Here is a 14,236-nt window from a genome sequence, read left to right as displayed (position 1 = left end):
AGACCATAGACCAGAGATGTCCATAGAGAAAGGAAGGCGTAGAGACCCATAGACCAGAGATCTCCATAGAGAAAGGAAGGCATAGAGACCCATAGACCAGAGATGTTCGTAGAGAAAGGAAGGCGTAGAGACCCATAGACCAGAGATGTTCATAGAGAAAGGAAGGCATAGAGACCCATAGACCAGAGATGTTCATAGAGAAAGGAAGGCGTAGAGACCCATAGACCAGAGATGTCCATAGAGAAAGGAAGGCATAGAGACCCATAGACAAGAGATGTTCATAGAGAAAGGAAGGCGTAGAGACCCATAGACCAGAGATGTCCATAGAGAAAGGAAGGCGTAGAGACCCATAGACCAGAGATGTTCAAAGAGAAATGAAGGCATAGAGACCCATAGACCAGAGATGTCCATAGAGAAAGGAAGGCGAAGAGACCCATAGACCAGAGATCTCCATAGAGAAAGGAAGGCGTAGAGACCCATAGACCAGAGATCTCCATAGAGAAAGGAAGGCGTAGAGACCCATAGACCAGAGATGTTCATAGAGAAAGGAAGGCGTAGAGACCCATAGACCAGAGATGTCCATAGAGAAAGGAAGGCGTAGAGACCCATAGACCAGAGATCTCCATAGAGAAAGGAAGGCATAGAGACCCATAGACCAGAGATGTTCATAGAGAAAGGAAGGTGTAGAGTCCCATAGACCAGAGATGTCCATAGAGAAAGGAAGGCGTAGAGACCCATAGACCAGAGATGTTCATAGAGAAAGGAAGGCGTAGAGACCCATAGACCAGAGATCTCCAAGTCCATAGAGAAAGGAAGGCGTAGAGACCCATAGACCAGAGATGTCCATAGAGAAAGGAAGGCGTAGAGACCCATAGACCAGAGATCTACAAGTCCATAGAGAAAGGAAGGCGTAGAGACCCATAGACAAGAGATGTTCATAGAGAAAGGAAGGCGTAGAGACCCATAGACCAGAGATGTCCATAGAGAAAGGAAGGCGTAGAGACCCATAGACCAGAGATGTTCATAGAGAAAGGAAGGCGTAGAGACCCATAGACCAGAGATGTCCATGTCCATAGAGAAAGGAAGGCGTAGAGACCCATAGACCAGAGATGTTCATAGAGAAAGGAAGGCGTAGAGACCCATAGACCAGAGATCTCCATAGAGAAAGGAAGGCGTAGAGACCCATAGACCAGAGATGTTCATAGAGAAAGGAAGGCGTAGAGACCCATAGACCAGAGATGTTCATAGAGAAAGGAAGGCATAGAGACCCATAGACCAGAGATGTTCATAGAGAAAGGAAGGCGTAGAGACCCATAGACCAGAGATGTCCATAGAGAAAGGAAGGCGTAGAGACCCATAGACCAGAGATCTCCATAGAGAAAGGAAGGCATAAAGACCCATAGACCAGAGATCTACAAGTCCATAGAGAAAGGAAGGCGTAGAGACCCATAGACAAGAGATGTTCATAGAGAAAGGAAGGCGTAGAGACCCATAGACCAGAGATGTTCATAGAGAAAGGAAGGCGTAGAGACCCATAGACCAGAGATGTTCATAGAGAAAGGAAGGCGTAGAGACCCATAGACCAGAGATCTTCAAGTCCATAGAGAAAGGAAGGCGTAGAGACCCATAGACCAGAGATGTCCATAGAGAAAGGAAGGCGTAGAGACCCATAGACCAGAGATGTTCATAGAGAAAGGAAGGCGTAGAGACCCATAGACCAGAGATGTCCATGTCCATAGAGAAAGGAAGGCGTAGAGACCCATAGACCAGAGATGTTCATAGAGAAAGGAAGGCGTAGAGACCCATAGACCAGAGATGTTCATAGAGAAAGGAAGGCGTAGAGACCCATAGACCAGAGATGTTCATAGAGAAAGGAAGGCATAGAGACCCATAGACCAGAGATGTTCATAGAGAAAGGAAGGCATAGAGACCCATAGACCAGAGATGTTCATAGAGAAAGGAAGGCGTAGAGACCCATAGACCAGAGATGTTCATAGAGAAAGGAAGGCATAGAGACCCATAGACCAGAGATGTTCATAGAGAAAGGAAGGCGTAGAGACCCATAGACCAGAGATGTTCATAGAGAAAGGAAGGCGTAGAGACCCATAGACCAGAGATGTCCATAGAGAAAGGAAGGCGTAGAGACCCATAGACCAGAGATCTCCATAGAGAAAGGAAGGCATAGAGACCCATAGACCAGAGATGTTCATAGAGAAAGGAAGGCGTAGAGACCCATAGACCAGAGATGTTCATAGAGAAAGGAAGGCGTAGAGACCCATAGACCAGAGATGTTCAAAGAGAAATGAAGGCATAGAGACCCATAGACCAGAGATGTCCATAGAGAAAGGAAGGCGAAGAGACCCATAGACCAGAGATCTCCATAGAGAAAGGAAGGCGTAGAGACCCATAGACCAGAGATCTCCATAGAGAAAGGAAGGCGTAGAGACCCATAGACCAGAGATGTTCATAGAGAAAGGAAGGCGTAGAGACCCATAGACCAGAGATGTCCATAGAGAAAGGAAGGCGTAGAGACCCATAGACCAGAGATCTCCATAGAGAAAGGAAGGCATAGAGACCCATAGACCAGAGATGTTCATAGAGAAAGGAAGGTGTAGAGTCCCATAGACCAGAGATGTCCATAGAGAAAGGAAGGCGTAGAGACCCATAGACCAGAGATGTTCATAGAGAAAGGAAGGCGTAGAGACCCATAGACCAGAGATCTCCAAGTCCATAGAGAAAGGAAGGCGTAGAGACCCATAGACCAGAGATGTCCATAGAGAAAGGAAGGCGTAGAGACCCATAGACCAGAGATCTACAAGTCCATAGAGAAAGGAAGGCGTAGAGACCCATAGACAAGAGATGTTCATAGAGAAAGGAAGGCGTAGAGACCCATAGACCAGAGATGTCCATAGAGAAAGGAAGGCGTAGAGACCCATAGACCAGAGATGTTCATAGAGAAAGGAAGGCGTAGAGACCCATAGACCAGAGATGTCCATGTCCATAGAGAAAGGAAGGCGTAGAGACCCATAGACCAGAGATGTTCATAGAGAAAGGAAGGCGTAGAGACCCATAGACCAGAGATCTCCATAGAGAAAGGAAGGCGTAGAGACCCATAGACCAGAGATGTTCATAGAGAAAGGAAGGCGTAGAGACCCATAGACCAGAGATGTTCATAGAGAAAGGAAGGCATAGAGACCCATAGACCAGAGATGTTCATAGAGAAAGGAAGGCGTAGAGACCCATAGACCAGAGATGTCCATAGAGAAAGGAAGGCGTAGAGACCCATAGACCAGAGATCTCCATAGAGAAAGGAAGGCATAAAGACCCATAGACCAGAGATCTACAAGTCCATAGAGAAAGGAAGGCGTAGAGACCCATAGACAAGAGATGTTCATAGAGAAAGGAAGGCGTAGAGACCCATAGACCAGAGATGTTCATAGAGAAAGGAAGGCGTAGAGACCCATAGACCAGAGATGTTCATAGAGAAAGGAAGGCGTAGAGACCCATAGACCAGAGATCTTCAAGTCCATAGAGAAAGGAAGGCGTAGAGACCCATAGACCAGAGATGTCCATAGAGAAAGGAAGGCGTAGAGACCCATAGACCAGAGATGTTCATAGAGAAAGGAAGGCGTAGAGACCCATAGACCAGAGATGTCCATGTCCATAGAGAAAGGAAGGCGTAGAGACCCATAGACCAGAGATGTTCATAGAGAAAGGAAGGCGTAGAGACCCATAGACCAGAGATGTTCATAGAGAAAGGAAGGCGTAGAGACCCATAGACCAGAGATGTTCATAGAGAAAGGAAGGCATAGAGACCCATAGACCAGAGATGTTCATAGAGAAAGGAAGGCATAGAGACCCATAGACCAGAGATGTTCATAGAGAAAGGAAGGCGTAGAGACCCATAGACCAGAGATGTTCATAGAGAAAGGAAGGCATAGAGACCCATAGACCAGAGATGTTCATAGAGAAAGGAAGGCGTAGAGACCCATAGACCAGAGATGTTCATAGAGAAAGGAAGGCGTAGAGACCCATAGACCAGAGATGTCCATAGAGAAAGGAAGGCGTAGAGACCCATAGACCAGAGATCTCCATAGAGAAAGGAAGGCATAGAGACCCATAGACCAGAGATGTTCATAGAGAAAGGAAGGCGTAGAGACCCATAGACCAGAGATGTTCATAGAGAAAGGAAGGCGTAGAGACCCATAGACCAGAGATGTCCATAGAGAAAGGAAGGCGTAGAGACCCATAGACCAGAGATCTCCATAGAGAAAGGAAGGCATAGAGACCCATAGACCAGAGATGTTCATAGAGAAAGGAAGGCGTAGAGACCCATAGACCAGAGATGTCCATAGAGAAAGGAAGGCGTAGAGACCCATAGACCAGAGATGTTCATAGAGAAAGGAAGGCGTAGAGACCCATAGACAAGAGATGTTCATAGAGAAAGGAAGGCGTAGAGACCCATAGACCAGAGATGTTCATAGAGAAAGGAAGGCGTAGAGACCCATAGACCAGAGATCTCCAAGTCCATAGAGAAAGGAAGGCGTAGAGACCATAGACCAGAGATGTCCATAGAGAAAGGAAGGCGTAGAGACCCATAGACCAGAGATCTCCATAGAGAAAGGAAGGCATAGAGACCCATAGACCAGAGATGTTCGTAGAGAAAGGAAGGCGTAGAGACCCATAGACCAGAGATGTTCATAGAGAAAGGAAGGCATAGAGACCCATAGACCAGAGATGTTCATAGAGAAAGGAAGGCGTAGAGACCCATAGACCAGAGATGTCCATAGAGAAAGGAAGGCATAGAGACCCATAGACAAGAGATGTTCATAGAGAAAGGAAGGCGTAGAGACCCATAGACCAGAGATGTCCATAGAGAAAGGAAGGCGTAGAGACCCATAGACCAGAGATGTTCAAAGAGAAATGAAGGCATAGAGACCCATAGACCAGAGATGTCCATAGAGAAAGGAAGGCGAAGAGACCCATAGACCAGAGATCTCCATAGAGAAAGGAAGGCGTAGAGACCCATAGACCAGAGATCTCCATAGAGAAAGGAAGGCGTAGAGACCCATAGACCAGAGATGTTCATAGAGAAAGGAAGGCGTAGAGACCCATAGACCAGAGATGTCCATAGAGAAAGGAAGGCGTAGAGACCCATAGACCAGAGATCTCCATAGAGAAAGGAAGGCATAGAGACCCATAGACCAGAGATGTTCATAGAGAAAGGAAGGTGTAGAGTCCCATAGACCAGAGATGTCCATAGAGAAAGGAAGGCGTAGAGACCCATAGACCAGAGATCTCCAAGTCCATAGAGAAAGGAAGGCGTAGAGACCCATAGACCAGAGATGTCCATAGAGAAAGGAAGGCGTAGAGACCCATAGACCAGAGATGTCCATAGAGAAAGGAAGGCGTAGAGACCCATAGACCAGAGATGTCCATGTTCATAGAGAAAGGAAGGTGTAGAGACCCATAGACCAGAGATGTCCATAGAGAAAGGAAGGCGAAGAGACCCATAGACCAGAGATGTCCATAGAGAAATGAAGGCGTAGAGACCCATAGACCAGAGATGTTCATAGAGAAAGGAAGGCGAAGAGACCCATAGACCAGAGATGTTCATAGAGAAAGGAGGGCGTAGAGACCCATAGACCAGAGATGTCCATGTTCATAGAGAAAGGAAGGTGTAGAGACCCATAGACCAGAGATGTCCATAGAGAAAGGAAGGCGAAGAGACCCATAGACCAGAGATGTCCATAGAGAAATGAAGGCGTAGAGACCCATAGACCAGAGATGTTCATAGAGAAAGGAAGGCGAAGAGACCCATAGACCAGAGATGTTCATAGAGAAAGGAAGGCGTAGAGACCCATAGACCAGAGATGTTCATAGAGAAAGGAAGGCGTAGAGACCCATTGACCAGAGATGTCCATAGAGAAAGGAAGGCGTAGAGACCCATAGACCAGAGATCTCCAAGTCCATAGAGAAAGGAAGGCGTAGAGACCCATAGACCAGAGATGTCCATGTTCATAGAGAAAGGAAGGCGTAGAGACTCATAGACCAGAGATGTCCATAGAGAAAGGAAGGCGAAGAGACCCATAGACCAGAGATGTCCATAGAGAAAGGAAGGCGTAGAGACCCATAGACCAGAGATGTTCATAGAGAAAGGAAGGCGAAGAGACATTAGATACTGTGCAGAATTATTTTCACTACGTCTCTCAATCCATTAAGGAAACCAAATGAAGCATAAACGTGGCAGCTGCTTGTCACTCATGTGCTACCTGACTAATGAATAAGCCTTTCTCTCCTCGCCTGGTTAGAGCGTCCTCCTTTCTGCCGCACAACATTCACCCTGGTTTGATACACTCACTGAGTGTGCAGACTTAACTCTTGAATTAGGCCATGGTAACGTGTGGAGAATTGCAGTTGACATAGCTAATAACCCTGGTGCAGTGGTCATCAACCTTTTCTGAGTCAAGATCAAAGAGTCAAAATGCAAGCCGAGATCGATGAGGTTTGTGCAGTAGGCTATAGGCCCAATACATTATCATTGAATATTGGCTATGCTTGAATTGCCCTGCCAATGTTGTTCTTCTCAGACCACTTTGAAGTAATATTAACAAAACGTAGGTATATGATCACACTGGTAATAGATAATTTGTTTGTATTACTTGTAAGGCACAGCTGAGTGAGCATAATCAATAGCTTTTGAATTTTTGGAACTGGACTGACGGCCTGCATCTGATGGTCAGTTTGAGTGGAGGGACTGAGCAGCGGTGAGGTTGCCTCTGACCCGACTCACCCTCCTTCCCTCCCTCCTTCCTCTCCCTCCGCTGAGAAAAGGGGGCACAGACCAGTCGATCACTTGGTTGGTGACCACTTCCCTAGTCCAACCGTAACCACCTTTCATTTGATTTAAACAAGTTGATTCAAGATCAGTACCATAAAGAGTCTTAATTTCCCACGATCCTACCTACCAACTGAGTGACTGACGATCCTACCTACCAACTGAGTGACTGACGATCCTACCTACCAACTGAGTGACTGACGATCCTACCTACCAACTGAGTGACTGACGATCCTACCTACCAACTGAGTGACTGACGATCCTACCTACCAACTGAGTGACTGACGATCCTACCTACCAACTGAGTGACTGACGATCCTACCTACCAACTGAGTGACTGACTATCCTACCTACAGTGGTTCTTCCTTTAAAAGTTGCGTCGTACTGCAGCACACCTTGCGGGCTGCCGCAGAATTCTATAGCACGTTATTTTTGTCAGCCATTAATGCTAGTTAGTGCTAGTTTGGCCACTAGAGGGCATCTTTGTGAAGCATTTGACTATAATATTTCCTGTACTAGAGAATTTAAAACTTTTCTTTGTAAGAACATAGTATATGGGATTGATTAAGACATTTTGCTTAATTAATTCAATTAATATTATGGTGTTTTTGTTCCAATAAAAAACGAAACCGTTAGGAAAATATGGCGCTGTACAACGTGACCGGTTGGGAGTAGGCTACTGTACTATGAGCAAAATAATCCTAACATTTCCACACCCTAATTGTAGGCTAACCAATACCCAAATGGAGATTCACTGAAAATAAAATTCTCATTGATTTATCAATACCAGTCCCCATGCTTAGACTTTTCAGCAAAACTCTAAACACATTCTCAAAACACATTCTGCACTCTAATGCACATGTCATTCATACTGGTAAACACAAGTGGCAACAATCAAATACAAATAGAGAACACATGTCATTGATTGAACACAACCACTCAAAATTGATTTAACCTGTTTCAAATGATGCGACACAACCAATATAAGCCAGTTCAGAGAGCAAACAGGTTGTTGAAGGTGGGAAGGAGAAAATCTGAGAATGGATAGAAGAAACAATGTGAGAGGACGAGGACGAGTGCGTATGCGAGGTGGGCGATGAGGAGGAGGAGGGCAAGAAAGAGGAAGAAGAGGAGAAGAAAGAGGAAGACAAAGAGTGGGAATATCTGATGAAATTCGAGCAACAGTTATAGACCATGTTATTGTCCATGGACTGACAATGAGGGAAGCAGGACTTAGAGTGCAACCCAATTTGAACCGATTTTCTGTGTCCACCAAAGTAAGGACATTCAGAGAAGAGAACAGGTACAGTATACTACTCTATTTTTGTAATTGCAAATTTACTGTACTACACTATATGCATCTGTTTCAATAGACATTTGTAAAGTTAATCACTGTATGTATTGTACTGCGTGTTTTGTAACTGCACAACTACTTTTTGTAGAATTGCAAGGCTGCCACATGCAGGTGGAAGGACAGCTATATTCACTCGGGAGCATGAGGCCGTTATAGTTGGCCTGGTCCTTCAAGATAATACAATACGAGAAATCCAGGAACGAGTGATACAAGACAACACACGCTTCCAGGGAATCGACAGTGTGAGCATTTCCACAATTGACCGTGTCCTCCATCGTAACAGGATGCGAATGAAACAAGTATACAGAGAACCTTTTGAGCGCACCTCACCAAGGGTGAAAGAACTGCGAGCTCAGTATGTGCAAGTAAGTGTACATTCAGAAACATTTACTGTAATCCAGATTGTCTACAGTACTAACACATACTATGTGAATGACATTACTCTTCAGTACATACAATGTATGTGAATCAGAAGCCTAATTGTACTCTACAGTATAGCACTGTCTCTGCACGACTTACCAAATCCTACATACAGTATATTGTATTTCTACACAGACAATATTTGACTTGGAATCCTTGGACAGACCCCATGAGTTCATCTCTGTCGGTGAAGCAGGCTTCAATCTAACAAAGAGGAGAAGGAGAGGCCCAAACATGATTGGACAGCAGGCCATTGTTGAAGTCCCTGGTCAACGAGGTGGCAATGTCACAATCTGTGCTGCTATCAGCAACCATGGTGTTCTACATCACCATGTTACACTCGGGCCATATAACACCCAGCACCTTCTAAGATTTATTGCCAATCTAAGAGATATTTTATTTGAGCAGCAGGTTCAAGAGCAGCAGGGTCGAGAGCTAAATGAGAATCCCATTCCCACCTATGTGATAGTGTGAGACAATGTCAGTTTCCACCGAGCTGCTCAGGTAAGGGAATGGTTTAACATCAATGGGCAGTTTATGAACTTGTACCTCCCTCCATACTCGCCTTTCCTGAATCCGATTGAGGAGTTTTTCTCCTCTTGGAGAAGGAAAGTGTATGATAGACAACGCTACACCAGAGTAAATCTGCTGAAGCCATGGATTTAGCCTGTGGTGATATAGGTGAGGAATCATGTCAGGGCTGGATACGGCACACAAGAGGCTTCTTCCCCCGTTGCCTCAGGAGGGACAATATTGCTTGTGATGTCGACGAAGTGCTCTGGCCTGACCCAGCCCAAAGACAAGAAGAAGCACATTGATCACATGTTTACTCCTTTGATTTTTGTCCCTTTTAGTATTGTATACTGTAGTACAGTGCATTGTAGGCTGTATATTGCACAATGGACAAATTGTATGGCCTGACTGCTCAATAGATTTTGACTGGTTGCAGGTTCATATCAACAAAGAACAAGAATTACAGTATCACAGAGACAAAGGACAAGTTTGTGAGATGCAGGGTACAGTACTGTAAAAATAGGGGTACAAGGAGGAGGAAGAACAGAAAACAAAATTGCAAAGAGCAAAGCAGAGTAGTAATTTCTGATACATTTCGAGCTACTATGACAGAACATGTTTTCGTTCATCAAAAGACAATGACGGAAAAATATGAATATGTTTTTAGACAAAAAAATGTACTTCTCCCTGAGAATTGTATGTTTAGAACAATGCGTTTTCTATTTTTCGGTGTATTGTTTACTGACTGCTTGAGAGTGTATATCATTTTGATCACTTTGTTTATGATTTGAGAGCCGTGTTTGATTTTGAACACAGGTAAAACCGTTTGAGGCGAATGTTTCATTTTGCGAGAGGAGTCAGAGATTATGTAAATAGTGCTTGAAGATGAGGTTTGGTGTTTAATGTTTTCAGGAAATGGAGCAAGGTTTCAGAAATTGTGTTCTAGCAATTGAGAAAAACCTTAATACATTGCAATACATTGTTTAATACATTGTTGTGTAGCCGAGCTACTAGACTATCATTTGTAAAGGTTGAAGAGTCTATTGTCCTGCTAATAGCCCATCCTTGAAATGTTTACCTAATTTGCAGCCTGCTACACTTGTTTTCTCTCCCTGTTTTTAGAGGGAGACAAAGCAAAAGCCCACCGCCCGCCCGGCCAAACCCTCCCCTAACCCGGACGACGCTGGCCTAAATGGGTCTCCTGGTCGCGGCCGGCACGGGTATGGAATCAACATCTGTAGCAACGCAGTGTCTTAGACCGCTGTGCCACTCGGGAGGCCCCATTCAAAGTAATACTTATCAATTGCATTGCACCAAGTATCAAAATACTAAAATACTACTTAAACAGGACTCAAAGAATTGAATTGAAATGTTTATTTTTTGGATCACAGAAACAATGAGAAAATATGGAAAAATAAATAAATAATGAAATGTTAATTAGTTCAAGCAGCCTGTGTAATCAGCACATTACTCATGTCGCCTACGGTAGGCCTACAGTATATCAAAAAATAATTACATTTAGAGGATTCTAAATTAATATCTAAGGGGCATTTTCCATTAGGGCAAATCTGGTCTGTGAGAATATCTATGGGGCTTTTATATAATTATAATGCAGGGTTGTTAATAATAATAATAATAAATTGCTTTGTTTAAAAAAATAACTATATTTTTAATAACCCCTTGTGATAGTGTGGTGCAATGACATCACCATCTACCACTAACGGTCGCAGCATAAACTCGTAACTTTTAAAGGAAGAACCACTGTACAAACTGAGTGACTGATGATCCTACCTATCTACCTACTGAGTGACTGACGATCCTACCTATCTAACTACCGAGTGACTGACGGTCCTACCTACCTACCAAGTGACTGACGATTCTACCTACAGAGTGACGATCCTACCTACAGAGTGACGATCCTACCTACAGAGTGACGATCCTACCTACCGAGTGACTGACGATCCTACCTACAGAGTGACGATCCTACCTACAGAGTGACGGTCCTACCTACCGAGTGACTGACGATTCTAACTACAGAGTGACGGTCCTACCTACCTACCTACCTACCTACCTACCTACCTACCTACCAACTGAGTGACTGACGATCCTACCTACCTACCGAGTGACAGTTGTGTCAGGGTATCTTTGTAGGATTTTTGTGCACCTCCCGTCTTCGTAGGCTGGTCCCTGAGGGCCAAAGTCTTGTCCGGTGGTACTTTTTCTAGACTCTCACTCCACCGAGGCCTCCTGGTCTCGCCAGGTCAGGGCTGGAGTAACAATGCTGTCTGGCCAGGTCAGGGCTGGAGTAACACTGCTGTCTGGCCAGGTCAGGGCTGGAATAACACTGCTGTCTGGCCAGGTCAGGTCAAGGCTAGAGTAACACTGCTGTCTGGCCAGGTCAGGGCTGGAGTAACACTGCTGTCTGGCCAGGTCAGGGCTGGAGTAACACTGCTGTCTGGCCAGGTCAGGGCTGGAGTAACACTACTGTCTGGCCAGGTCAGGGCTGGAGTAAAACTGCTGTCTAGCCAGGTCAGGGCTGGAGTAACATTGCTGTTTGGCCAGGTCAGGGCTGGAGTAACACTGCTGTCTGGCCAGGTCAGGGCTGGAGTAACACTGCTGTCTGGCCAGGTCAGGGCTGGAGTAACACTGCTGTCTGGCCAGGTCAGGGCTGGAGTAACACTGCTGTCTGTCCAGGTCAGGGCTGGAGTAACACTGCTGTCTGGCCAGGTCAGGGCTGGAGTAACACTGCTGTCTGGCCAGGTCAGGCCTGGAGTAACACTGCTGTCTGGCCAGGTCAGGGCTGGAGTAACACTGCTGTCTAGCCAGGTCAGGGATGGAGTAACATTGCTGTCTGGCCAGGTCAGGGCTGGAGTAACACTGCTGTCTGGCCAGGTCAGGTCAGGGCTGGAGTAACACTGCTGTCTGGCCAGGTCAGGGCTGGAGTAACACTGCTGTCTGGCCAGGTCAGGGCTGGAGTAACACTACTGTCTGGCCAGGTCAGGTCAGGGCTGGAGTAACACTGCTGTCTGGCCAGGTCTGGGCTGGAGTAACACTGCTGTCTGCCCAGGTCAGGGCTGGAGTAACACTGCTGTCTGGCCAGGTCAGGGCTGGAGTAACACTGCTGTCTGGCCAGGTCAGGGCTGGAGTAACACTGCTGTCTAGCCAGGTCAGGGATGGAGTAACATTGCTGTCTGGCCAGGTCAGGGCTGGAGTAACACTGCTGTCTGGCCAGGTCAGGTCAGGGCTGGAGTAACACTGCTGTCTGGTCAGGTCAGGTCTAGAGTAACACTGCTGTCTGGCCAGGTCAGGGCTGGAGTAACACTGCTGTCTGGCCAGGTCAGGGCTGGAGTAACACTGCTGTCTGGCCAGGTCAGGGCTGGAGTAACACTGCTGTCTGGCCAGGTCAGGGCTGGAGTAACACTGCTGTCTAGCCAGGTCAGGGCTGGAGTAACATTGCTGTCTGGCCAGGTCAGGGCTGGAGTAACACTGCTGTCTGGCCAGGTCAGGGTTGGAGTAACACTGCTGTCTAGCCAGGTCAGGGATGGAGTAACACTGCTGTCTGGCCAGGTCAGGTCAGGGCTGGAGTAACACTGTTGTCTGGTTAGGTCAGGGCTGGAGTAAAACTGCTGTCTAGCCAGGTCAGGGCTGGAGTAAAACTGCTGTCTAGCCAGGTCAGGGCTGGAGTAACACTGCTTTCTGGCCAGGTCAGGGCTGGAGTAAAACTGCTGTCTAGCCAGGTCAGGGCTGGAGTAACATTGCTGTCTGGCCAGGTCAGGGCTGGAGTAACACTGCTGTCTGGCCAGGTCAGGGCTGGAGTAACACTGCTGTCTGGCCAGGTCAGGGCTGGAGTAACACTGCTGTCTGGCCAGGTCAGGGCTGGAGTAACACTGCTGTCTGGCCAGGTCAGGGCTGGAGTAACACTGCTGTCTGTCCAGGTCAGGGCTGGAGTAACACTGCTGTCTGGCCAGGTCAGGGCTGGAGTAACACTGCTGTCTGGCCAGGTCAGGGCTGGAGTAACACTGCTGTCTGGCCAGGTCAGGCCTGGAGTAACACTGCTGTCTGGCCAGGTCAGGGCTGGAGTAACACTGCTGTCTAGCCAGGTCAGGGATGGAGTAACATTGCTGTCTGGCCAGGTCAGGGCTGGAGTAACACTGCTGTCTGGCCAGGTCAGGTCAGGGCTGGAGTAACACTGCTGTCTGGCCAGGTCAGGGCTGGAGTAACACTGCTGTCTGGCCAGGTCAGGGCTGGAGTAACACTACTGTCTGGCCAGGTCAGGTCAGGGCTGGAGTAACACTGCTGTCTGGCCAGGTCTGGGCTGGAGTAACACTGCTGTCTGCCCAGGTCAGGGCTGGAGTAACACTGCTGTCTGGCCAGGTCAGGTCAGGGCTGGAGTAACACTGCTGTCTGGCCAGGTCAGGGCTGGAGTAACACTGCTGTCTAGCCAGGTCAGGGATGGAGTAACATTGCTGTCTGGCCAGGTCAGGGCTGGAGTAACACTGCTGTCTGGCCAGGTCAGGTCAGGGCTGGAGTAACACTGCTGTCTGGTCAGGTCAGGTCTAGAGTAACACTGCTGTCTGGCCAGGTCAGGGCTGGAGTAACACTGCTGTCTGGCCAGGTCAGGGCTGGAGTAACACTGCTGTCTGGCCAGGTCAGGGCTGGAGTAACACTGCTGTCTGGCCAGGTCAGGGCTGGAGTAACACTGCTGTCTAGCCAGGTCAGGGCTGGAGTAACATTGCTGTCTGGCCAGGTCAGGGCTGGAGTAACACTGCTGTCTGGCCAGGTCAGGGTTGGAGTAACACTGCTGTCTAGCCAGGTCAGGGATGGAGTAACACTGCTGTCTGGCCAGGTCAGGTCAGGGCTGGAGTAACACTGTTGTCTGGTTAGGTCAGGGCTGGAGTAACACTGCTGTCTGGCCAGGTCAGGGCTGGAGTAAAACTGCTGTCTAGCCAGGTCAGGGCTGGAGTAACATTGCTGTCTGGCCAGGTCAGGGCTGGAGTAACACTGCTTTCTGGCCAGGTCAGGGCTGGAGTAAAACTGCTGTCTAGCCAGGTCAGGGCTGGAGTAACATTGCTGTCTGGCCAGGTCAGGGCTGGAGTAACACTGCTGTCTGG

Source organism: Oncorhynchus nerka, linkage group LG3 (assembly GCF_034236695.1).
Source record: "Oncorhynchus nerka isolate Pitt River linkage group LG3, Oner_Uvic_2.0, whole genome shotgun sequence".
In the NCBI taxonomy this organism is placed as follows: domain Eukaryota; kingdom Metazoa; phylum Chordata; class Actinopteri; order Salmoniformes; family Salmonidae; genus Oncorhynchus; species Oncorhynchus nerka.
The sequence above is the reverse complement of the archived record's forward strand: the minus strand, read 5'-3'. Positions refer to the sequence as shown.